The sequence below is a fragment of the Misgurnus anguillicaudatus genome, chromosome 2 (genome assembly GCF_027580225.2).
Source record: "Misgurnus anguillicaudatus chromosome 2, ASM2758022v2, whole genome shotgun sequence".
In the NCBI taxonomy this organism is placed as follows: Eukaryota; Metazoa; Chordata; class Actinopteri; order Cypriniformes; family Cobitidae; genus Misgurnus; species Misgurnus anguillicaudatus.
Window position 1 is genome coordinate 37,978,348 of NC_073338.2, and position 23,935 is coordinate 38,002,282.

At 37.0% G+C, this 23,935-nt stretch overlaps 1 protein-coding gene across 3 annotated transcripts in view; it reads left to right on the forward strand.

Annotated features, from left to right (window-relative positions):
• Positions 1 to 23,935, forward strand: part of cdh24b (cadherin 24, type 2b) — a 228,856-nt gene that overhangs the window by 52,375 nt on the left and 152,546 nt on the right. The window contains exon 1 of one of the 3 annotated variants that reach the window (XM_055203095.2): positions 2,155 to 2,224. The exons of the other annotated variants lie outside the window; for them this stretch is intronic. The gene's annotated coding sequence lies outside the window, so the exon portion shown is untranslated. Of the gene's footprint in view, positions 1 to 2,154; positions 2,225 to 23,935 lie in introns of those variants that run through there. 3 annotated transcript variants of the gene reach the window in all.

Genomic DNA, 23,935 nt, shown 5'->3' on the forward strand with positions numbered 1-23,935 from the left:
CTGAGGTTTGGGGTTGTGTGCGCGGGCCCAGCTTGATAACGTACGGGTACGACTGATGATGAAGAGTGTGTAGGTGTGTGCACGCGGGGCTGAGAAATAGCGTTTTGTGTTTGCGGGACCTGCTCGGATGGATCACGCGATTGGTTCTCTATTTTGGCAAAGGGAAGAGGCTGTAGGTGGAGATGAAAAATGCAGAATCACTTTAATTGTATTTATAGGACATCTGCCCTACTAACATGCTGCTGAGTTGGTATAAAGACAGCTGTTTCATTCGCTGCAGTTTCCCTACAGTAATTGTAACACTCCTTTAGTGCTCCACAATGAGGCTGCCTCGATGACCCCGGGGCCAGTATGGTGCCAGTTCAGAAATCTCACTTTGGGAAATCTTGCTAATGTAAACATTTGGATTTTTTGTGATGTGTGGATTATTGTTGTTGGGAATTTAAAATTTTTTACCCACGCTTGCTGACATAGATGGGGCTTCATTATAAACTGCTTAAGTGATTAGGTATAGCATTTCGTTTGTTTGCAATTGTATTCTGGCAAAAATATGCTTAGCATTTATTGCTGCATTGAGCTGTACACTCACCTAAAGGATTATTAGGAACACCTGTTTAAATTCTAATTAACGCAATTATCTAATCAACCAATCACATGGCAGTTGCTCCAATGCATTTAGGGGTGTGGTCCTGGTCAAGACAATCTCCTGAACTCCAAACCGAATGTCAGAATGCGAAAGAAAGGTGATTTAAGCAATTTTGAGCGTGGCATGATTATTGGTGCCAAACGGGCCGGTCTGAGTATTTCACAATCTGCTCAGTTATTTGGATTTTCACGCACAACCATTTCTAGGGTTTACAAAGAATGATGTGAAAAGGGAAAAACATCCAGTATGTGGCAGTCCTGTGGGCGAAAATGCCTTGTTGATGCTAAAGGTCAAAGGAGAATGGGCTGACTGATTCAAGCTAATAGAAGAGCAACTTTGACTGAAATAACCACTCGTTACAACCGAGGTATGCAGCAAAGCATTTGTGAAGCCACAACACGCACAACCTTGAAGTGGATGGCTACAACAGCAGAAGACCCCACCGGGTACTCATCTTCACTAAAAATAGGTAAAAGAGGCTACAATTTGCACGAGCTCACCAAAATTGGACAGTTGAAAACAGAAAAATGTTGCCTGGTCTGATGAGTCTCGATTTCTGTTGAGAGTCAGAATTTGGCATAAACAGAATGAGAACATGGATCCATCATGCCTTGTTACCAATGTGCAGGCTGGTGATGTTTTCTTGGCACATTTTAGGCCCCTTAGTGCCAATTGGGCATCTTTAAATGCCACGGCCTACCTGAGCATTGTCTCTAACCATGTCCATCCCTTTATGACCACCATGTACCCATCCTCTGATGGCTACTTCCAGCAGGATATTGCACTGTGTCACAAAGCTCAAATCATTTCAAATTGGTTTCTTGAACATGACAATGAGTTCACTGTACTAAAATGGCCCCCACAGTCACCAGATCTCAACCCAATAGAGCATCTTTGGGATGTGGTGGAATGGGAGCTTCGTTCCCTGGATGTGCATCCCACAAATCTCCATGAACTGCAAAACACAGTATTGGTATGGTGTTCCTAATAATCCTTTAGGTGAGTGTATAATGTAAGTAAAAATGTACATGTTTATACAAATGAACTTTTTGTTTCATCCAAAGAAAAATTTTAATTAGAATAAAGGCTCGTATCCGAACTACTCGCCTGATGTGCCAGCAGATAAAATCATTATTGTTTAGTGTTGCTTTTTCATGCACTACAGTTTATTAACCTTTATCTGTCTTTCATTTCCTCTCTGTGAGCAGCAAATTTAGTAGTCTCCTGTTAAGCAATTATATAACCCGCACACACATCATACACACAAGCCTTGCTATTTTCACTCATGATGACCTTGGTCTGGTCGAGGGCTTTGCATTCACACTCTTTCGCTGTTTCATTTAAACGTTTCTGCAGCTTTGTGAATTAAACATTACTACTCATTCAATCTACTTAGCCACAAACCTATTCATAAATAGGCACATGTAAATGAATAAACCTTTTATTATTCCCCATATCTGAAATAAATACATTGCTGCCAGCAAATAAATTAAATGGCATCTTCTTGGTATGCAGGACTTGGTGTAAAGCTGTTGGCCGTGAGGTTGCTGTGAGCCAGAGGCGATGTGTTAAACAAAGGTAATTGAATGTAAAAATTCATAAATTGTTTCTAACTTCAGACATTAACGCGTTTTTTTTGAAAGCGTGAGGAGAAAGCAGCACCTGTGTTTCCAGCACTAAACTTTCAAAGTCCTGCTATAGCTTCAGGTTTTGGCCTTGATCCTCTCTGATATTTCCAAAAGATTTAGAAACGTTATTGCTGGGTGTCAGTGAAATTTCGTTTCTTGCTGTGACCACATGGTGTGAAAGCTTTTCGTTTTGTACAGATTAATCTCAGCAACGCTGCTGGCCATCTGTCTATCAGACTTCACTACAATCGCAGGGCTCACCACGATCACGCAATGCAGATATGTCTTTGAGTGTCATTTCTGGAAATTCACCTGTATGGGCAGCTCAAAATGTGAAGGGCAATCTAGCCATAAAATCGGGGATTTGCCATGACAGGGTGCAAAATTACTGAACCTGGAAAAAGTGAAAAAGTACGAGTGCGGAGAACGAGTGATGTAATAGGAGCCTGCTCGGCCTTCCTTCGCAACCGGCCGTTCCTAAACTAGTTTCCACGAATTACGTCCATGTGACTGTGCATCCTCGATTCCAAATGTAACCGGAGCCCTCGGGGCGCTTCTTTCTGTCATCTCTGAATATCTCTGCTTCTTTCCTTTCTCCTCCATTTCCTCCACCTCTCTTCATCATCTGAGGTTTGGAGACAGGCACGCACACACGCAAGCCCGTCTGATGATGAGGCACAAAACCAACACTCGTATACGATAGCCACTAGCTCATCTCTGTCTCCACAACTCCAGGGTCTCCATTCATCTCCTCCCTCTCTCATTTATGAGTGTTTGTCGGTTCTCTGCAGCCACCATCTTTCCTCAGGACTGGGGTGGTAGCGCTATAGCTGATTGGTGAGATGGAGATAAGGACTGGCAGTATTGATGGCTCCTTGCGTGACAGCGCAAGGAAGAGTTGATCTATTATTAGTGATGGCAATAACAACAACAGCGCAAGCCGTAATTGAATGAGTAGCGCCTACGGCGGTGCGACCTGATGACAGGGGCTGAGAGATCGGATGTGCATGAAACCCAACGCGGTGTGAGGAGACGAGATCTGACCTTTCGGGGCTTTGAACAAATAGGATGTTTGTAATTAGTCTGGCTTATAAACAAATATAAACAATTGTGTGAAGGGGAGGACAGATGATGCTAGAGAGGCAGATGAAATTGCTTGAATTTGTTTGTTTTGCGAGAGAGACGAAGGAAAATCAGAAACACTGTTGGGGGGAGGTAAACAGTGGGAAATTGTAAATCAAAAGATGAATGGGGTGGAATGGATATTTTATACGAGTATACAGAATCGGGACGGTTTAAGCTGAACAGCTGGTTGTTTGCAAGCCTGAGCTTTTTCAAAATTTACTTATTTTAAAAGGAATTAATAAAAACCATTGATGCATTGAGATTTTTTAATTTGTATAATATTTGTATAAGGGAATGGCCAAAAGTGATTTCGGGGTTGAAATATGTACAATTTGTTTTTAATTTCCCTTAAGGTTAGATTAAACCAGTAATTCTCAAAGTGTGGTCCGCCAAACCCCCCCAGTGGTCCGCCAAAAGATGACCTAAACTAGGCAAGTGTTTATACAATCGTCACTTACTTAAGTAGATTTTTAATGCACTTGCAAAACTGTGATATCAGTTCTTGCCATTTTGTTTTAATAACGTAAAAATTGATCGGTGGCTAAACCAAAGAGGAGTTCAAAGAAAAGATCAAGCGTCAACTGAAAGCACCTAAAATCCACAGATCTATTAGTTTTGTAATGTACTAGTTTTTGTTTCATGTGTAAAATCCCTGTAATTTCAGTGATGGACATTAAGGGGAACATTTTTTCAGCATTTTATTGTTACCATAGTTACAACCTTAGATTCATATACCCACCACCTCAGTTTTAAACTAATGGCTCTTTGGAATGACATTAAGTGGGACCTAGACTGTTACAGTATGTTTAATTGCAGTTTTTTTCATATGTGCAGTTTATTGTTCATATTAAGCTGTAACTCATTTCACATTTACTTGTTTAAATGAAATATAATAATTTCTGAACATAGCATTGCATTTGTTTTTAAAAAATTTGTTTTTGACTTGAAACAGTTGCATATTAAACTTAAATTTAGCTTATCCTTCCTATTTTGATGTTTTTTGGGGGCGTGTTAGAGTGGGATTCTGTTAGGTGGTCCTCAGAAAAAAATTGGAAGATAAAGTGGTCCTTAGGCTGAAAAAGTTTGAGAAACACTGTATTAAACCATCAAAATATAACGTGTATGGTACAAAATGGACAAAACACTAAATTTAAAAGTATTCATTGGATGAAATAATTTGGCAAAAATGCAAACCACAGCGTATTGGGAAGTCTGGGTTTTATTAGAATATAGATGTTTTCATCAGACACATATGGGTGATTCTCACGAAATCCAGATTTAGAAGGTGTCCAGGCAGCATCAGAATTTTTAAAAAGCCATTAAAGCCAATTTTTTTTGCACATATAAGATTAAGGTCTGACCTTACTATAACCATTATTTTTAGAGGATTTAAAAAAAAATTCCGATAGATTTATTTAAATTTTTTAGATTATCATGATTATTACCGCAACATTATATTACATTAAATATATGCATTTACAAACTCATGTTTCGGTAATGAGAACTAAAAAGTTGTCTAGGTACTATGACAAACAAAATTTCAACTTTTATCTGGAGAGAAAAAATAAGAACTGCTTACCTGGTAGCCATCTTGATTGTCACAGTCAATTATGTCCCTTCCAACAATTTTTATTTGAAAATGTTAGTTCATTGAGGGCTTAAACAATGATTGAAAATTGTTGCGGAGGATGAGAAAATTGGTCGTGGACACATTTATATTCCTTATTATTGTCTCTAGATTTACCAATGATCACCAAATACCACATGTTTATTTACTGTAAAATGTTTATAGTATAACATGCACTGAAGCTTTTTATTTTATAGATTTTTTAATTATAAATATTTCCATGTCAAAGAACCCAAATCCATCATGGACTTGTTGCGGTAATGAAAATTTTTCCCTTAAATGTGGAAAAAACAACAAATTGGTTTGTATGATGTCATTTGAAATCATGTGCAAAATAATACATGAAGAGATGTTTGTAACTGTATGCTTCTTATTTTGATACTCTTACTTTGCATTTACTTTTTTTTCATCAAAATGTTTCATGACACCTCATAAGTCTAATTTCGTGAGAATCACCCACGTACGCGTTGTCATGCCTAAACCAAAGTGAACTTCCGGTCTGTATTTATTAATCAGTCTGGCTAGTGGATAAACTGATCTCAGAAACATACCTTGTCGAAACTAAAATGTTTTGGTTTGCTAAAGACGAGTCGTGATGGCGAGCATGGATCACAACAGTTCGGAGACGTTTGGCAGCCAAGCAAGAATTCAAGGACCTGTAGCTAACATTGTATACATTCATTTTACACAGCAACATTAGCTCAGTGTAACAGTTGATATGCATTAGATATGATATGAACGAAGGTTATTTACCTGTCGTTTAATGTTCCTTGTTATCAGAAAGATTCAATAACTTTAACCTCCTAAGACCTGGTGTGTCTACATATGTGGACATCACATTTTTTTATTGTTTGCACCATAATACTTAAAGGAATATTCAATTTTCTTAAAAGAAAAATCCAGATAATTTACTCACCACCATGTCATCCAAAATGTTGATGTCTTTCTTTGTTCAGTCGAGAAGAAATTATGTTTTTTGAGGAAAACATTTTTCTCATTTTAATGGACTTTAATAGACACCAACAATTTACACTTAACTCAACACGTAACAGTTTTTTTCAACAGAGTTTCAAAGGACTATAAACAATCCCAAACGAGGCATAAGGGTCTTGTCTAGCGGAACGATTGTCATTTTTGACAGGAAAAATAACAAATATACACTTTTAAAGCACAACTTCTCGTCTAGATCTGGTCGTGATGCGCCAGGTGACCCCACGCAATACGTCATGACGTCAAGAGGTCACAGAAGACGAACGCGAAACTCCACCCCAGTGTTTACAAGTGTGTTGAAAGAGGACCGTTCCTACGTTGTTGTATGTCAACTGATACTAATTAATGTCTTTGTGTCAGTTTATTGTTTACAATGGTCCGCAAATGTGCGTTTTATATATGTAACACGTGACCTCCCTACGTCACTACGCATTTACGTTAGGTTGCGCTGGACCGGACCTAGACGAAAAGTTGTGATTTAAAAGAGCATTTTTTTTTCTTGTCAAAAATGACAATCGTTTCGCTAGATAAGACTCTTATGCCTCATTTGGGATTGTTTATAGTCCTTTGAAACTCCGTTGAAAAAAAACTGTTAAGTGTTGAGTTAAGTATTAATTGTTGGTGTCAATTAAAGTCCATTAAAATGAGAAAAATCCTGCAATGTTTTCCTCAAAAAACATAATTTCTTCTCGACTGAACAAAGAAAGACATCAACATTTTGGATGACATGGTGGTGAGTAAATTATCTGGATTTTTCTTTTAAGAAAATGGAATATTCCTTTAATTCTGTGTAACTGGAACCTGTTGTACACAAACATGGACACTTATGTTTCATGTTCAGAGAAAAATATTTAGTTATTATATTTATTGGTTCTTCCTAAACCCAAATAGCTGGTAGAAATCTGAAATAAAGACAAACCAAAGCTCGGGTCTTAGGAGGTTAATAATATTTGATTAGTTTGTTCCTAAAATTCATAATGTCTCAACACATAAATTATTTTTAAGGTAACAACAGATTTCCTGTTGAACAAATTATTTACACAAAAGAAATGTTAATTTGTCATTACACTCATTGTGTACGAGTCACATCACAATCAAATCAAAGGCATTATGTGCAATCACGGTAAACAGATGCATGTAAACCTCAACACTTAACGCATAAACCTCAGTAATGGTGACAATCAGCAAACATTAATAAGTAAGCAGATGAGCTCTGAACATCACTACACAGCAAATATTGATGTGATGACTTAAGCAACAACAACAGCACCAAAACACAATTCATACTCTTATAGAAAAAAAATTCAAGCTGTCAATGGGACACTACCCTTTAAAAATGTTCTTCTAACATGTATCATTTAGGTATAGATATGTATACATTTACCTTTAAGGTACTAATATGCACATTATACATACAAAGGTGCACTTGCTGAAAAGACAGCTTTCGTACCTTTATTTCTGAGATTTGTCAGTAATAGATGCAGGGAATTTGCAAACCTTTTATCAAATCACCACCAAGATGGTTAAGTGTTCTGCTCTAACAATACTTTTGGCCCAACATTGTAATTTACATTTTGTATTGTTTATGACTCAAAAGGGATGAATGCTAGCAAAAGATCATTCACTGGTTTTACAGGGTATTAATACATACAAAGAGCTTCCACGCTCGTAACTAGTTTTAAAGGCATATGAAAAACATCATTTCATTTCTGTAACTCCCCTATCCAACAATTGAGTCCAAAAAAATCCACTCAGTAGTATAAACAGTATAAATGCTTCTGTAATGTGAAAAGTGATACTTTTTAAATATAAAGATGTGTATAAAATTATCTAAAATACAGCCCAACACTCTCAGAAAAAAAGGTACACGAAGGTAAAATTTGTCACTGGGGCAGTACCTTTTCAAAGAGTACACTTTTGTACCTAAAAGGTGCATTTTGGTACCTCTATGTACACACTGGTGTACCTAAATGTTATATATTAGGACCTTTTTAAAAGCAACCTATTCTTCAACCCATACAATTGCTTTGGTCGTTTGTTCATTTCACCAAATACAACTGAACTTACTATAACCATTATTTTTAGAGGATTTAAAAATATTTTCCTATAGATTTATTTACATTTTTTAGATTATCATGATCAAAAATTATCATTACCGCAACATGAAAATATATGCATTCAACCCATACGATTGCTTTGGTCATTTGTTCATTTCACCAAATACGACCAATAGATGCATTTACTAATTTAGCGCCTCTACCGGCAGCAGCTGAAACTTAATAGTTAAGGGTATGAAATGATATTTTGGGGTATAATTTTGCTATGATGACATACTGGGATAAGATTTTAAATTTAAACCGCCAGGATTAATTGTATTTTATTACACAATGCAGTATTCAGGCATTTAGGGCAAATAACGTACCCATTTATTTATTATATGATATAAACACAGCATACAAAACAGTCACGACTTTTTAAAAATGTACTTAAAATATTCCAAGTGTACCGAGGTCAAACAATCAATTTATTTGAAGAAAGGATGCAAAAGTGATGACAATCCGCTGTAAATATCATATCGGGTGTACTTGTTCAAAAACTGCCGCCAGAAAAAGCGATGATACGTCATCTATGATTGTGAAAAAGCATTGGCTCTCGTGTGTCTCGTGACCGATTGCATCATTACGTTAGCTAAGAATGTGAAGCGCTATTGGCTGACTACGTTGTGCTGGTTTATGTTTGAATGAGATCTGACTGTGGGTTTGGTCACAGAGTTCTTCATATAAAGTAATCGTATGGCTTCAGTTCGCAAGGTTTGCAATGCGAATGGTTTGTAATACTTTTATACTGTTTGATGCAATAAATACCTGTGACTGTACTTGCGTGTTGTGTTTAATATGGTTGAGAAGTGGTTGGGTTTTGGGTAAAGGTGAGGGTGAGGGTGGGGTTAGATGCTCCAAAATATCTTTAAAACCATAAATTTTTATGAAACTATTTCAACATTTACAAATTCATAAAATTAAATGTGTCTAATCTGATGTATAAGGCAAAAACCTTAAAACGTAACAGCAGGTTGTATAAATTACTGCCGCTAGAGGAAACTAATGCCTTAATACGTCATTTTACATCGTAATAAGGTGCTTGCACAAACAACCTATGGGGGCGTTATTTTTTGGAGGACAGTCTCACCATCCCAGTGACAACTTTTATACCTTTTTTTCTGAGAGTGCATAATAGTTTTTGATTAGAGAACGTCTATACTCACCTAAAGGATTACTAGGAACACCTGTTAAATTTCTCATTAATGCAATTATCTAACCAATCACATGGCAGTTGCTTCAATGCATTTAGGGGTGTGGTCCTGGTCAAGACAATCTCCTGAACTCCAAACTGAATGTCAGAATGAGAAAGAAAGGTGATTTAGGCAATTTTAAACGTGGCATGGTTGTTGGTGCCAGACGGGCCGGTCTGAGTATTTCACAATATGCTCAGTTACTAGGATTTTCACGCACAACCATTTCTAGGGTTTACAAAGAATGGTGTGAAAAGGGAAAAACATCCAGTATGCGGCAGTCCTGTGGGTTAAAATGCCTTGTTGATGCTAGAGGTCAGAGGAGAATGGGCCAACTGATTCAAGCTGATAGAAGAGCAACTTTGACTGAAATAACCACTCGTTACAACCGAGGTATGCAGCAAAGCATTTGTGAAGCCACAACACGCACAACCTTGAGGTGGATGGGCTACAACAGCAGAAGACCCCACCAGGTACCACTCATCTCCACTACAAATAGCAAAAAGATGCTACAATTTGCACGAGCTCACCAAAATTGGACAGTTGAAGACTGGAAAAATGTTGCCTGGTCTGATGAGTCTCGATTTCTGTTGAGACATTCAGATGGTAGAGTCAGAATTTGGCATAAATAGAAAGGGAACATGGATCCATCATGCCTTGTTACCACTGTGCGGGCTGGTGGTGGTGGTGTATTGGTGTGAGGGATGTTTTCTTGGCACACTTTAGGCCCCTTAGTGCCAATTGGGCATCTTTTAAATGCCACGGCCTACCTGAGCATTGTTTCTGATCATGTCCATCCCTTAATGACCAGCATCTACCCATCCTCTGATGGCTACTTCCAGCAGGATAATGCACCATGTCACAAAGCTTGAATCATTTCAAATTAGTTTCTTGAACATGACAATGAGTTCACTGTACTAAAATGGCCCCCACAGTCACCAGATCTCAACCAAAGGAGCATCTTTGGGATGTGGTGGAATGGGAGCTTCGTGCCTTGGATGTGCATCCCACAAATCTCCATCAACTGCAAGATGCTATCCTATCAATATGGACCAACATTTTTAAAGAATGCTTTCAGCACCTTGTTGAATCAATGCCACTAGAATTGGGGTCAAACACAGTATTAGTATGGTGTTCCTAATAATCCTTTAGGTGAGTGTATATGTCTAAAAAATGGCGTTATATTGCAAAAAATCAATACTGTGTACCGAAAGAGAAAGAGAGAAAATATGATGAAGAGTTGACAAAGTTGAAAAGTAAAAGCTTTATGGGAGCGACTTTTCTACTTATTATGAGAAGAATGGAGATGTTAGCAGAGTTTGTAGAAGAGGCCACACAGCAAGGAAAGAAGGACGGGGAGATGAATATTGATGAGAAAGTGATAATGTGTGTTGTTTAAGTGCTATTGAGGGGGAAAAAATGAAGCAAAGTAGAAAAGAGCAGAGAGGTCCATCCCTCAGCTAAGCCATTACTTGAGACCAGATAGCGTTGGATGAAAGAATTATTTAAATTATGAAAAAATTGCCTGGGCTTTTGGCAGGTTGGCACGTAGCATATCTGTTGTTAAATTATTCACAGCCATGTTACGGTGAGATGGGCTTCTCTCGCTCATTTTTATAACACCCATGTTCTCTGCTAAAATGCTTTTTTTATTAAAAGTTCCCTCTGCCCTGAGGTGAGAGAAGAAGAAATGGAGTGCATGCAAAGGAATAGTTTTAAGCCAAAGGATGGCTGAGTTTATGGCGTATTTGCCATCTCAATGGCGTGTGTGTCTTTAGGCCATCTCTGTTACGTTGATGCATCTTGGGCATTGTAGTTTTGATGAATGATCCCATCATACTTTATCAGGGTCACGTTGAAGGGCATTGCTATTTGTCCATGTGCCTAATACCATGAAAAATAAACTGCTTTTTAATACACATTTGGGTGAAATATTACCAAAGCAAAATGTTACTCGAGTAAGATCAGAAGGATTAAAAGATCGTTTAATGTGATCTCAACTAATCTTCAATAAAAATAAAATAAGTAGAAATAAGAGTGACACAATTAGGTGTTTTATAATTATTTGCCTTCCCTGTGGTAAACATTCCAGTTTGGATCAATTAACCGTGAGCTAATGAGCAAAGAGAGGGTCTGTCTCAATATACGCTCATTGTTCGTTTGCGATTTTAATTAAAGTGTTTTGATGTGAAAAATCAGAAAAAAGTTTTAATTGTTTTTTTCTTTTATATTTAGGAGGGGAAGATCAGAGTTTTAATTATAAAAACGGCTTTAAAGTGTAAGAGATTTAGACTTTTAATTAAAGAATTTATTAAGATGAGAATACTGTAAATTAACAGTCGGCTTCAGTCGTTTCTACTTTATTTTAACTTTCTCTTGCCGTTGTCTCTGTCATGTTATGTTATGTTGTGTAGTGGATACGGATTAGCAAGCATGAGTTGTGCGGAGAAAGCCGAGGTGAGGTAGAGGAAGGGCGGAGGGTTCAATCACTCAACTGGATTGCAGAGATTGAATTAGTGAGCTTAGAGGCAACAAAGTTTTCCGAGATGTATAGCGATGTTTCTCTTTCACGCCATTCTCCTTTCTGCCTCGAGCGCTCTCAGTAGCTGCACCTCCTGCGGTTTCCCCCATCACTTTCCTAGCATTTCTAAGTCTTTCCTTTTTCTTGTTAAAGGAAAAGTTCTCTTGAAAATGAAAATTCTGCCATAATTTATGCTCCCTTGTGCTTTTCGAATACTCGAATACTTCTCTGGAGAGCACAAACAAATTTATTTGTAGCAGAATCTCCAAGCTTTTTTCCAACCACTGTGATTGGTGACTGTGACTATTTTCATGGCAAGATTTTTGATGAATTAGAAATAAAATTTTAGTTTGTAAAGATATGACTTCAGAAGACTTGAAGTGTAGTCCTGTGATCCACTTTAATTATGCTTTTTTGATGATATTTGTATTATGATGCTTTTAATGTACAACAATTATGTCAAATCATTTGTACGTTACTCTCAGTGTTAGGGGTAACGCGTTACAAGTAACGTGCATTACGTGATAATATTACTTTTCTGAAGTAATGAGTAAAGTAACGCATTACTTTTTAAATGTACACATTAATAGTTTAGTAAAATTTTAAAAAAATTAATGCGAGTTACTTTTTAGTTTAATTAATTTGATTAAAAAATATGTACTGAATTAAACTGAATGTAGTCATGAAGTATTACGCAAACTCTATGCATGCAGGCCTGAGCGGAAACAGTTTGATTCAGAAATGAAGATGGCAGGCCAGAGCTTGACATTTTTGCGATGGAAATATGCAATTTCTGAATGCAGACCTTCTCAGTTATAAAAACGAGATCAAGCCTCTTCAAGTAACTTAAAAGTGACATAAGTATTACTTTTCATGAAAAGTAACTAAGTAATGCAATTAGTTACTTTTTTGGAGAGTAACTTAATATTGTAATGCATTACTTTTAAAAGTAACTTTCCCCAACACAACACAAATTAAGTTAACACAACACAAATTAAGTTAAACCATTTTAACTTGTTTTTATAAGTTATGTAAATTTATCACAATTCAGAACTTAAAATAATAGGTTGAATTGACTTGTAAAAAAAATTATTGGGTGTAACTAGTTACTAAGTAATTAGTTACTGTAATTTAATTACTTTTTCTTTAAAAAGTAAAGTAAGGAATTACTCTTATTATTACCTTCTCTGTGTATGTCTGATGCAGTCTGGTTTCTGCAACACCGTTTCAGTCTTTGCCTGTCCCTCTTGTTTTTTTCTGGAGGAGCTTTTAGTAGCTGTGGTAAATTAAGCTGAAGTGATTAGCTCAGTTTGATTACATTGCTTTGCTTATTTGCTTGGCAGATGCCCTTAGCCATGGAGATGTTTTGTAGGTTACGTCTTTACACATGCCCTGCTTGCACAGCTGGGGATTTCACTAGAGAAATTCAGGTTAATTGCTCAGATCAAGGATACAGCAGTGGATCCCAAGCATGAGCATTATACCAGCTCATTTGCTTATACTAGCCGGAAAGTTTCTTTCACTATGCAATTAGTTTTTTGCAATGCAATCTAATTTATGTGTGTTCTTTTTTTCGTTTATTGGCTTGATTGTGTGTTTATGCATTTTCTTGCTGTGTCGCAAACATAATGAGTTTGAGTGTATGCTGGAATTTTTAATTCTCCATGATTAATTGTGTCTCTGTTACATTTAACCTGATAGGGGTCATTTATAATGGCTTCTCATTATAATGCAATACAGTTAGTTTAGGGCCTGCCAGTGTTGCAGGATTTTGTGTCACTCTGCTTGTCCGTAATTTATTAATAATAATGATAATGATGACGTTGATAAAGTGCTAATGCTAATGCTAATAATACTAATACCAATATTAGTAAAAACTTTATAAAACAAAGAAATAACAATAATAACTAAATAAAAAAGTTTAGGGACAAACTTTATGTTGGCTTAAAGGGATAATTCACCCAAAAATGAAAATAATGTCATTAATAGCCTCTTTCACACAGTAATTCTGGTAAATTACCATGAATTTACCAGAATGAATTTACCAGTAAATACAAAAATGTGCTGTTCACACATGCAGTGACGTTCCGTCTTTTTACCAGTAAGACATCATTCACACATCAGTATCAAAATACCGCTAAACTCGGAGAGAAAGCGGAAGTTACCTGTGGCGCGTGGCCGGCGAGCTCCGTCCGTGTTGTATTTGTAAACGGCGGGTTATGACTTAATATCCACGGTCCGTATTTTGTTGTTTTCACATCTGTGGCAAACGGTCGCGAAGTTGCTCGTGACCAAACAACATTGCGTTAGGCGGCATCACACGGAACCTGCGCGTTTGCACATTAGGCTTCACAGATGGTGTGCTAAGGACGTCGCAATTTGGCAATTAGATGGTAAGCTGTTTTAAACAACTTTGGTGAAGAAATGTGGATGTTAACTTCAGGTGCACTGTAAAAAGATTCCGTAGAAATTACAGTATTACTGGCAGCTGGATGCCAGTAACTTACTGTAAATTTAAATTTATGTTATTTACTGGCAAGAGTTTGTTTAAAGTTAAATGAACATTAAACATGAACAAGTCTTTGTCTTACAGAATAAAAATATAAAACAACAGCCTCATGCAAAGCATTCTGGGAACCAAAAATCCTCATTAACCTTTTTCTGTTTTTTTCCTTCAGATTATGTTTCCCAGAATGCTTTGCTTGAGGCTGTTATTTTATTTTTATTCTGTAAAGATAAAGACTTGCTAATGTTTAATTTTCATTTAACTTTGAACAAACTGTTGCAGGTAATTAACATAAATTTAAATCTACAGTAAGATACTGGCAACCAGCTGCCAGTAATACTGTAATTTCTACGGAATCTTTTTACAGTGTGTGCTCGACTTTTAAGCAACATGTGTGTGGAAACGTCCGTAAACAGTCTGGGGGAAACCGCGTCACCTGTATAAAAAACTTTCTGATTGGCCCGCCCGATCTGTCAGCGCGGTCTGACGTCATCTAAATGCCGGTAATGCTATATTTTTCGTTCACACACAGCGCTTACCGGTAAATTACCGTTAATCTTACAACCTGTCTTACTGGTAAATTGGGAGCGCTGATTTACCGGAAAGGTTCTGTTCACACATGACATGTTAACTGCAATTTACCAGTAAATTACCAGTAAAGACTGTATGTGTGAAAGGGACTATTGACTCACCCTCATGTCATTCCAAACTCGTAAGACTTCCGTTCATCTTCGGAACACAGTTTAAGATGTTTTATATTTAGTCCGAGAGCTTTTTGACCCTTCATTGAAAATCTATGTACGGTATACTGTCCATGTCCAGAAAGGTCATAAAAACATCATCAAAGTAGTCCATGTGACATCAGTGGGTCAGTTTGAATGTGTTGAAGCATCGAAAATACATTTTGGTCCAAAAATAGCAAACTTTATTCAGCATTGTGTTCTCTTCTGCATCTGTTGTGAAGCGCATGCACAAGACTAAAGTCATCTGACTGCAGTGACACGGATGACGTGTTATGTTTGCGAATTTGTTTTTTTTCAAACTTACGGCATGCGTCTCCCTTAGACTGTACACAAAGCCCTGGCGGACGAAACAAACAAACAAACAAACAACCAAACAAACAAACAAACAAACAATAAAACAGCTAGGGCGCACCAGATAACACGTCAGCCGCGTCGTACGTCATGCGCTTGACTGCAGTCGCGTGACTTTGGTCTCGCGCATGTGCTTCACAACAGACGCGGAAGAGAAGACAATGCTGAATAATGTCGCAATTTTTGTTATTTAAGGCTAAACATTGTAAAGATTTAAAGGGGTCACATTATGAGACTATTTAAAGATGTAAAATAAGTCTTTGGTGCCCCCAGAGTGCATATGTGAAGTTTTAGTTCAAAATACCCCACAGATAATTTATTATAGCATGTTATAGCATTGCCAATTTGTAGGTGCAAACTAAAATTATGCTTAGGTGCAAGTTTTGGGTGTGTCCCCTTAAATGCAAATGAGCTGATGAAATGCACACATTGATGGTGTTTTTTTAATATTTAACTCAATTGTGCTGTCAATTTTTTTCCTTATCTCTTATTCTGCAACCAATGGCAGTGCCGTGCTTGGATAGTGCAGATTTAGGGGCATTATTTTTCTAATAAAACTCGCTTTCTACATCACAAAAGAGGCGTAATCGGAATGACCTAATTTTTTACTTGCAGAGAATGGTTTACCAAAACAAAGTTATTGGATTGTTCTTTTTCGAATTTTCTAGGTTGATAGAAGCACTGGGGACCCAATAATAGCACTTAAACATGAAAAAAGTCAGATTTTCATAATATAACCCCGTTAAGAAATAAAAACTCTTTAAAGTTTTTAAGTAGTTTTAAAAATATATAAAGCTTGAAGTTTGAAAGCAGATGATACATAGCTAGCCATTTTTAATACTACTACTACTACTACTACTGGGTGATTCTCACGAAAACTTGGTTTTAAAAATGTCAAGCATGAAAATGTAAAAATTGCTTAAATTTACTTTTTTTCCCACCAGACATTGAAAAACAAAGTCTGGAGTAAATGGGAACATTAATTTAAAAACTTTTACTTATCATTTAACACTTTTTGTAACATAATTGAAAAAAATTAGTCCTAAAAATCTCATTACCGCAACAGTCAGAAAACATCAACACTGACATATTTTCAAAATGACATGACAAACCTGAAAGAACATAATTAGGAGATTCTGCACATGCATTTAAGTATTATGCTTCTATTAATTAAATTAACATTTAATAAGCATCTGTTGCGGTAATGATAATCAAAATGTCGTGTAAGCATTCTGACAAGACAATATTTCAAATTAACTGTAAAAAAAATGATCTTACCTGGTAGCCATCTTGAAGTAACTGGTCCATGTGGTTGGTCACCCAAAATCAAACTTTATTAAAATTCTGTATGTGTGCTTAAACTGTTCTTAAAAAGTGTTGCGGAGGATGAGAACATCAGGCATGGACACATCATTTTCCTAATTTTTCTTCATTATTATTATACATGAATATTCAGTAAATATTTTTTTTTGATCTAATCTAGTCTAGCAAAACATCCATTTATTTTTTTTTCTTAATATTTTTGTGTTAATTTGATTAAATTACAACATAACGCATGTTCAAACACAGCCGGACACATTGCGGTAATGAGAATTTCAGCAGAAAATGAGATAAAATTTCCAATTATAAATTCTTATGTTGAAATCACACATTGTGCAAGGTAGAACACAGTATTGTGTTAATTCTGATGCTTTTTAATGTTACTATATTACACATTTTAAAGCTAAAATCATTAGTGCCGTGGTCTTTCAATGGTTTCGTGAGAATCACCCTACTACTAATAATAATAATCTGTACTTTGCTCCAACACAATGATTCAGATGGCTTGGGCATTTGAAACTGGCCAAGCAAAAACTTTAAATGAAAGTCACTTGGAACTATACCATGGTGTTTATCAAAAGCAATAATTCACCTGCACTCGTGCCGTTGTACTGAATATCCGCACAGCTGTCATATTGATATTGATATTGCTTAATTATACTCAGTAGATATGACCGGCAAGAGAGCCAGACACAACCCTGTAGTGCTGTCACAGTTTTAGTTGCACTCCGAGTGTCCTGCATTAAGTGTCATTTCGATTTCTTCATGCAGTCCACGTCTTTGCAGCTCTGCTCTGACAAGCATTCGGGAAACAGACTCTTGACTCGCTCGATTCCTGATGTGATATAGTGCAATATCCTTTCCATGTTCTCATATTCTTGCCACATCTGTATTTTACAGCAAGAACAGATGGTTGTGTCTGTACCAACTGCAGAGGGGCACTCGAAGAGAAAAATTGCTAGTAGTTTGTCATGGCTGTTTTTTGGGGACAGGAAGTGAGTTACGTTTAATAGCCGGAACGCTGAGAAAGGAACGATCGCATGAGCGCCAAGGTAAATGAGGTGACTGCATTAGCAGGTCGAACTTCACACTCACGATTTCTCTTTTTATTCCGCTAGCTCGCTCGTTTTCTTGGGAATGTCAGGAAAGGGAGGGATTATGTCTTATCGACTGCCAGTTTCTTGTCTCTTTATTATTTATTTATTTATTTTAGCTTGCTTCATCGCCTGCCACCTGCTTGATCTTCTTATCTGTTCATCCCTAAACCTCTAATCTTCATCTCGCTTATCACATTAATATCCGTTCTTCCTCCAATCTCGATTTCTGTTTATTTTGTTGGTCCTTTTACTTTGTGTCTCACTGTCCTGTCGGTTCTTCCTTTCTGCCGAGTGCATTGTGTATTCATTCTGCATAGGCATTTGTAAAAGAAATGTCTGCACACATCAAAGTCGCTGTCTGTTGCTCTGTGCCTTCAATCCGACCCACAATGGTAAACGTGCAGAGAAGAAAGCGTAGAGATATGATAGCTTTCCTGGGATTTAAGCCAGGTATGTTATTATTGAAGTCCCTTTAGTGGAATTGTGCGGATTGGATCCTATAAAAGCGCATGTATCAAAATCGGTTTGTCGTTCCTTTGTAGATACATTGACATGCTTTAGATTTGCAATTAAAATGAGAGCAGATTGAACTCAAGTTTTGTCGTATTTTTTAGTATTTGTAATCCTGATGTAATTCGTAGCAATTCTAGTGCGATTTCTGATGTTGTGCAAGTAAAAGTGTCTTTAAGCGATATAGGTGCTAGGGGACAAAGGTGTATCGTTCATGCAACAAAGATTTTAAAGTCCATGTTCTTTCTGATCCCATTAAAACCCTAGTTAGTGTGTTATGTTGCTATAATAGCATAAATAATACCTGTAAAATGATAAAACTCAAAGTTCACTGCCAGGCGATATATTTTCATTAACGGAATTCCTCTTTCAAAGCCTACAGCGAACGGCAGGTTTGGACTACAACCCTCTACTTCCTGCTTTAATGACATCACTAGAACAGTTTTTTGAGTAAACTCCGCCCACAGGAATACGTCAGTCGCCAGCTAAGCTAAAGGCAAGCTAAGCTGCTATCGAAACACAACACACTAAACAAACTACACAATCAGAACTCAACGTATTTCTGAAGGAGGGACTTCATAGAACAAGGAAGACGTCAGCCTGTTTTTAGGACAGTGAAAACAGCGCTATACAGATAAGTAAATTGTGTGAAAAATACAGCGTTTTTTTACACGTGAAACATGAACACATGTTATATTGCGCACATTAAACGCAATCAAAGCTTTAAACCACGGAAAGAACGGGACCTTTAAAGTCACCATGAAAGTCCCCATATCTGTGCGCTTCAGTATTTTCATAAAATTCACGTGTCCTCATAATCTTTCATTTAAAACGTTGATGCTTCTCAAATCGACCTCTCTTTACTTACTGTCACGACGAATGGTGTGTGGGCGGGCTATCAGAGACTTGTTTTTGTCTTCTACAATACGAAATCAAGTCCCGCCCTAATTTTTATATGTATCGGAAAAAAGTATTTCATGGGTTAAAATGTTAAACTTGCACCTGAGCGTAAGACTCAAATTGAGCTTTTAATTTTGCCCCCATAGGCAATTTAAAGTGACACCATGTAATTTTTCAACCTTCATAATACATTTTCAAGACCCTTGTGATAGTACCTCGACTTTAAATAGGTTGAATGACATGTCTACCATAGCCTGACGGGGTCTGTATCACTTTTACTCGTATTTTAAAACTTAGGGTTTCTGGTAGTAACCAGAGCACAAAAAAAACTACAAAATTCGACTGCTTTACGGCATACGTCACTTCCTCCACACAATTTGTTTTTAACGTGAATTTTGCTGGAGGCTTACTTAAGGAATGTAGAGAGCAGCGATTATTGTGTGACTCTGTGGCGCAGTCTTTAGTGTCACGGACCTATGACACGGGCGACCCGGGTTCGATTCCCCTTTAAGGCAATTTTTTAATATAAACTCTTGATTCATACATAAATGCGATCTTCTTTATAAATGACGGCGATTATCTTGCATATAGTTCCCTGTATTCACATGCGGTGTTCGCGTATTTACCTTTCTTTTACTGTGTCTATGATATTTACATTCCAATCCAGGATGCAATAGCAGTCAAACTTGCTCAAACTCACACAGTGTAAAACCAAACCCTATTCATTCACCAATCAGATCCGAGCGTTTCTCTCTTCTCTCTTCCTCATTTGCTGCGTTCCGCTGTCACTCGCGTGTCGTATTACAAAGCGGCAGCCTTTAGGTCTGCTTGGACCACATCGGTTTACTTGGATTTGGAGCGACAATTTTCACACAAAAGAGAGGAAAAACGAGCGCCATTGCGGAAAATCCTGGTGGCGAGGGAGAGAGAGAGACGATGCAACAATATTTGTTTGGGAAAAGGCAAGGAAATACTTCTGGTCGTTTTTCAATTGGAAGGCTGCAGCCTCCGGAGGTCAAATATGCAGGCTGCATACGTCATCAAGCCTGGTTTATTAAGGTAAACTGAGCATTACATTCGCAAGTCATAAGCATACTGCAACAATTTACGATTAACTAAGTATAATTGTCAACTTTGTAATTGTTAATATTGTGAAATAAGACAGTCTTGATGACGTATACAGCTTAGAAATATGACATCTGGAGGCTGCAACCTTCAGATTGAGACATGGCTTCTGCCACGACGAGTTCCTCATCAGAAAGTTGTAACATGACTGCGTTTCTCCCTGTTGTCTCAAAATGTTGATCATTTAGCGTTTTAAATGTTTAGTTTTTAGTTTAGTTTTAAGGTTGGCCAGTTCCTTTCCTTTGCGACAGTGCTGCGGCGCTTGTGAGCTCTAGGGGCGCTAGAAGTGAAAAATACATGTCTAGCACCCCCTAGTGGCCAAAAAGTTTCATGGTGTCCCTTTAAAGGAAAACACCACCATTTTCAATATTTTACTATGTTATTACCCCAACTTAGACAAATTAAAACATCCCTCTCTTTTTTCAATGCATGCACTTAATCTTTGTACAACGTGTTGTGAATGTGTTAGCATTTAGCCTAGCCCCATTCATTCCTTAGGATCCAAACAGGGATGAATTTAGAAGCTGCCAAACACTTTCATGTTTTCTCTATTTAAAGACTGTTACATGAGTAGTTACATGAGCAAGTATGGTGGCACAAAATAAAATGTGCCGATTTTTAAGTGGATAAAAAATGAGAGCTATATTGTATGGCGGAAGAGCACTTAGTTTGCAGCACTTCAACGTCGCCGCAGTAACATCATCATACAACACTACTCATGTAACAGTCTTTAAATAGGGAAAACATGGAAGTGTTTGGTGGCTTCTAAATTCATCCCTGTTTGGATCCTAAGGAATAAATAGGGCTAGGCTAAATGCTAACACATTCACGACACGCTGTACAAAGATTAAGTGCACGCATTGAAAAAAGATAGGTATGTATTCATTTGTCTAAGTTGAGGTAAAAATATAGCAAAATATTGAAAAACGGTGGGGTTTCCCTTTAATTAATGAAGATCATATAATTTATAATGCGTAATAAAAGTGAATAGAGATAGTGAAAGGCACTTTGAAGATGGGATATGAAACATGATGTGTGATAAAAATAAAGAATTAGAGTACATAATCACCTACTGTATTAACACAATATTTTATAACATAATAACTGCTATATCACTGTCAAATTAAAATATTTTTAATACCAGTATGCTATGATACATTCATGACATTTAAGAAGTTGTGGAAATTACGCATGATAAAATTTTAAAATTAGCTGAAAACCCTAAAATGTTGAGTAATCTTGTTCCCTTGATTAAATTGAGTAAGGTGTCCTAAAAACGTGTATATATAAGTTCACTGAACTTGGTCATGTAGACTGAACTTAAATAGTTAAGGTCACCAAACTTGAAGTTTGTAAAGTTCATAAAGACTGATCTTAAATTGTCATTTACATTGTATAACAAGATGAATCAATGTGTCAATCAATGAATAAACTTAATTCACCACAAAAAAACACAGCATTGTGTGACACCGATCTTCATTATAGTGTAGATAAATACAGTAAGTTGAACAGGGTCCATGTATATCAAAGTAAACACTGATTACCTGAATGGTGACTTCACAAAAAACTATAATTTACAACAAAACAGCATCAATACTACAAAGAGTGTAAAATTTGAAGAAATTAGAAACTAAGGACAAATTGGGGGGAGAAAAGAGGTGAATGGCATAAGAGAAAGAGAGCAAGGGAGAGCTGGATGGAAGGGTATGGTGTGAGAGATTGATGAGAGAGAGTGAGAAACTAATTCTCACTTCACTCTGGGCTGGAAGATTAAGGAAGATTAGAGAGATAGAGCGAGGGAGAGATAAAGTGATAACTTTTACAGCGTGCCATAGAGAGATCTTTGAATGGCTAATACCGTGAGAGAGGGAGAGATGGAATATACGGGTGATAAAAGGATGGAGAGATAGATACGGAGAAATGGAGAAAAGCTGACTCTAAAGACTCTTAACAGCAGTAGTCTACTATAGAAAAAATGAGCAATACCCTGCTCGCTATAATGTCCTTATTGATATTCGCGGGGAGGCCTAAACAAAGCTCTCATGTTGCCCGTCCATAAGCCGGATTTTCGTATTCATACACATGCAAAACGCAGAGAACACATATATGGAGAAAAAATACCTGTGCATGCCTGTCCCAGTGGGCAAGAATGTGACTGTGGGAGCAAATGCATTCAAATTTAAAAAAGAAGATCCATCAAAAGAGAGGCAGAGTCAATCCGTTATGCAGGATTATTGGTTAAGCTTCTCCACAGTAATAAATGGGGCTTTATTAACAAGAAAATAGAAGGAAAGCTAAACAAGCATGGGAATTTCAGAAAAATAGGATGTGATGTTTGTGCTTACTGGGTGGGGAATCTTCTCATCAGTGTAATGTACGGCCTGCCCATCCATCACATAGACGCCTGTAAAGTATGTTTCAAGTCGCAAGCAAATTTATTTTTGCCGCCATTGTAAAGGAATAGTTAGCCCCGAACCGAAATGTTATTTCAGTTATTCACTATCATTATTTACTTAGCTTTTTGTGTTGTTGTTTCAAACCTGTATGACTTTCTTTGTTCATAAAAGTGCTTTGTGTGCTGCATCCTTTTTTTTGTATGAGAAGCAAAACTAAAAAAAATAATAATTTTATTTTTTTTATTTTGGTTGAATTGTTTCTTTTGAGGTTATTATATTCACAGTGTTTTGTTTTGGATTTTTGGCACAAACCCAGCCCACTGAGTCGAACTTACATTGTAAAAAGTGAAAGTTAGATTAACTTTAAAAAAAAACTTTTCATACACATAACACACACTGTTTTACTGATGTTAATCTAGAGTACCTATAGAGTAGTATTACATCCTTTATATCTCCGAAGAGTCTTTAGTTTAATCAGATTTATAAAAGAAAGATTAGCTTTACCGATTCTTTCCAATAACATACGAAAAAATGAAGGAGGAGTTACTACCGCGGGAGGAGCGAGTACGAGTCATGCAACACTATGCAACACTGTTTAACTTATGATTCACTACATGTTTGTGTCATTTATATAATATGCACGTGCCTATTTCCAACATAAGACAGAAGTCTTACTTACCGCATGCAACTCATGACCCGGTTAACTTTTCAATGAAATCCGGTGCATCAAACACACACGCAAAACTCTGCTGCTACCCCGGATAATAAACTATATCCATTGTTTCCATAAGGCTGGCTTTCTTCTCCTTATATTCAAAAACACAATTCTTCTTTCGTGCCATTGTTGAGTCTTGATATAAAACAAAGCTGTCACGTGATGTGATGTTTGTAAGTTCTAGCATCTCCAGCTGATTAACGGGTGGGTGGTGTTATCTACTTTTTTGACACTTTACCTATGTTTAGCATGACGAAACAACTCTATAACTGTGTTAAAGGGGTGGTTTAATGGTATTTCAAGCATTCTGACTTATTAACACAGTTATAGAGTTGTTTCCTCATGCTAAACGTAGGCAAAGTGTCAAAACAGCAGTTGGACGTGTTACAGATTATTTCTGTGCCGAACGCACTTCGCCAGGGTTCGTAAAAGTTTCGGAAAGTTTT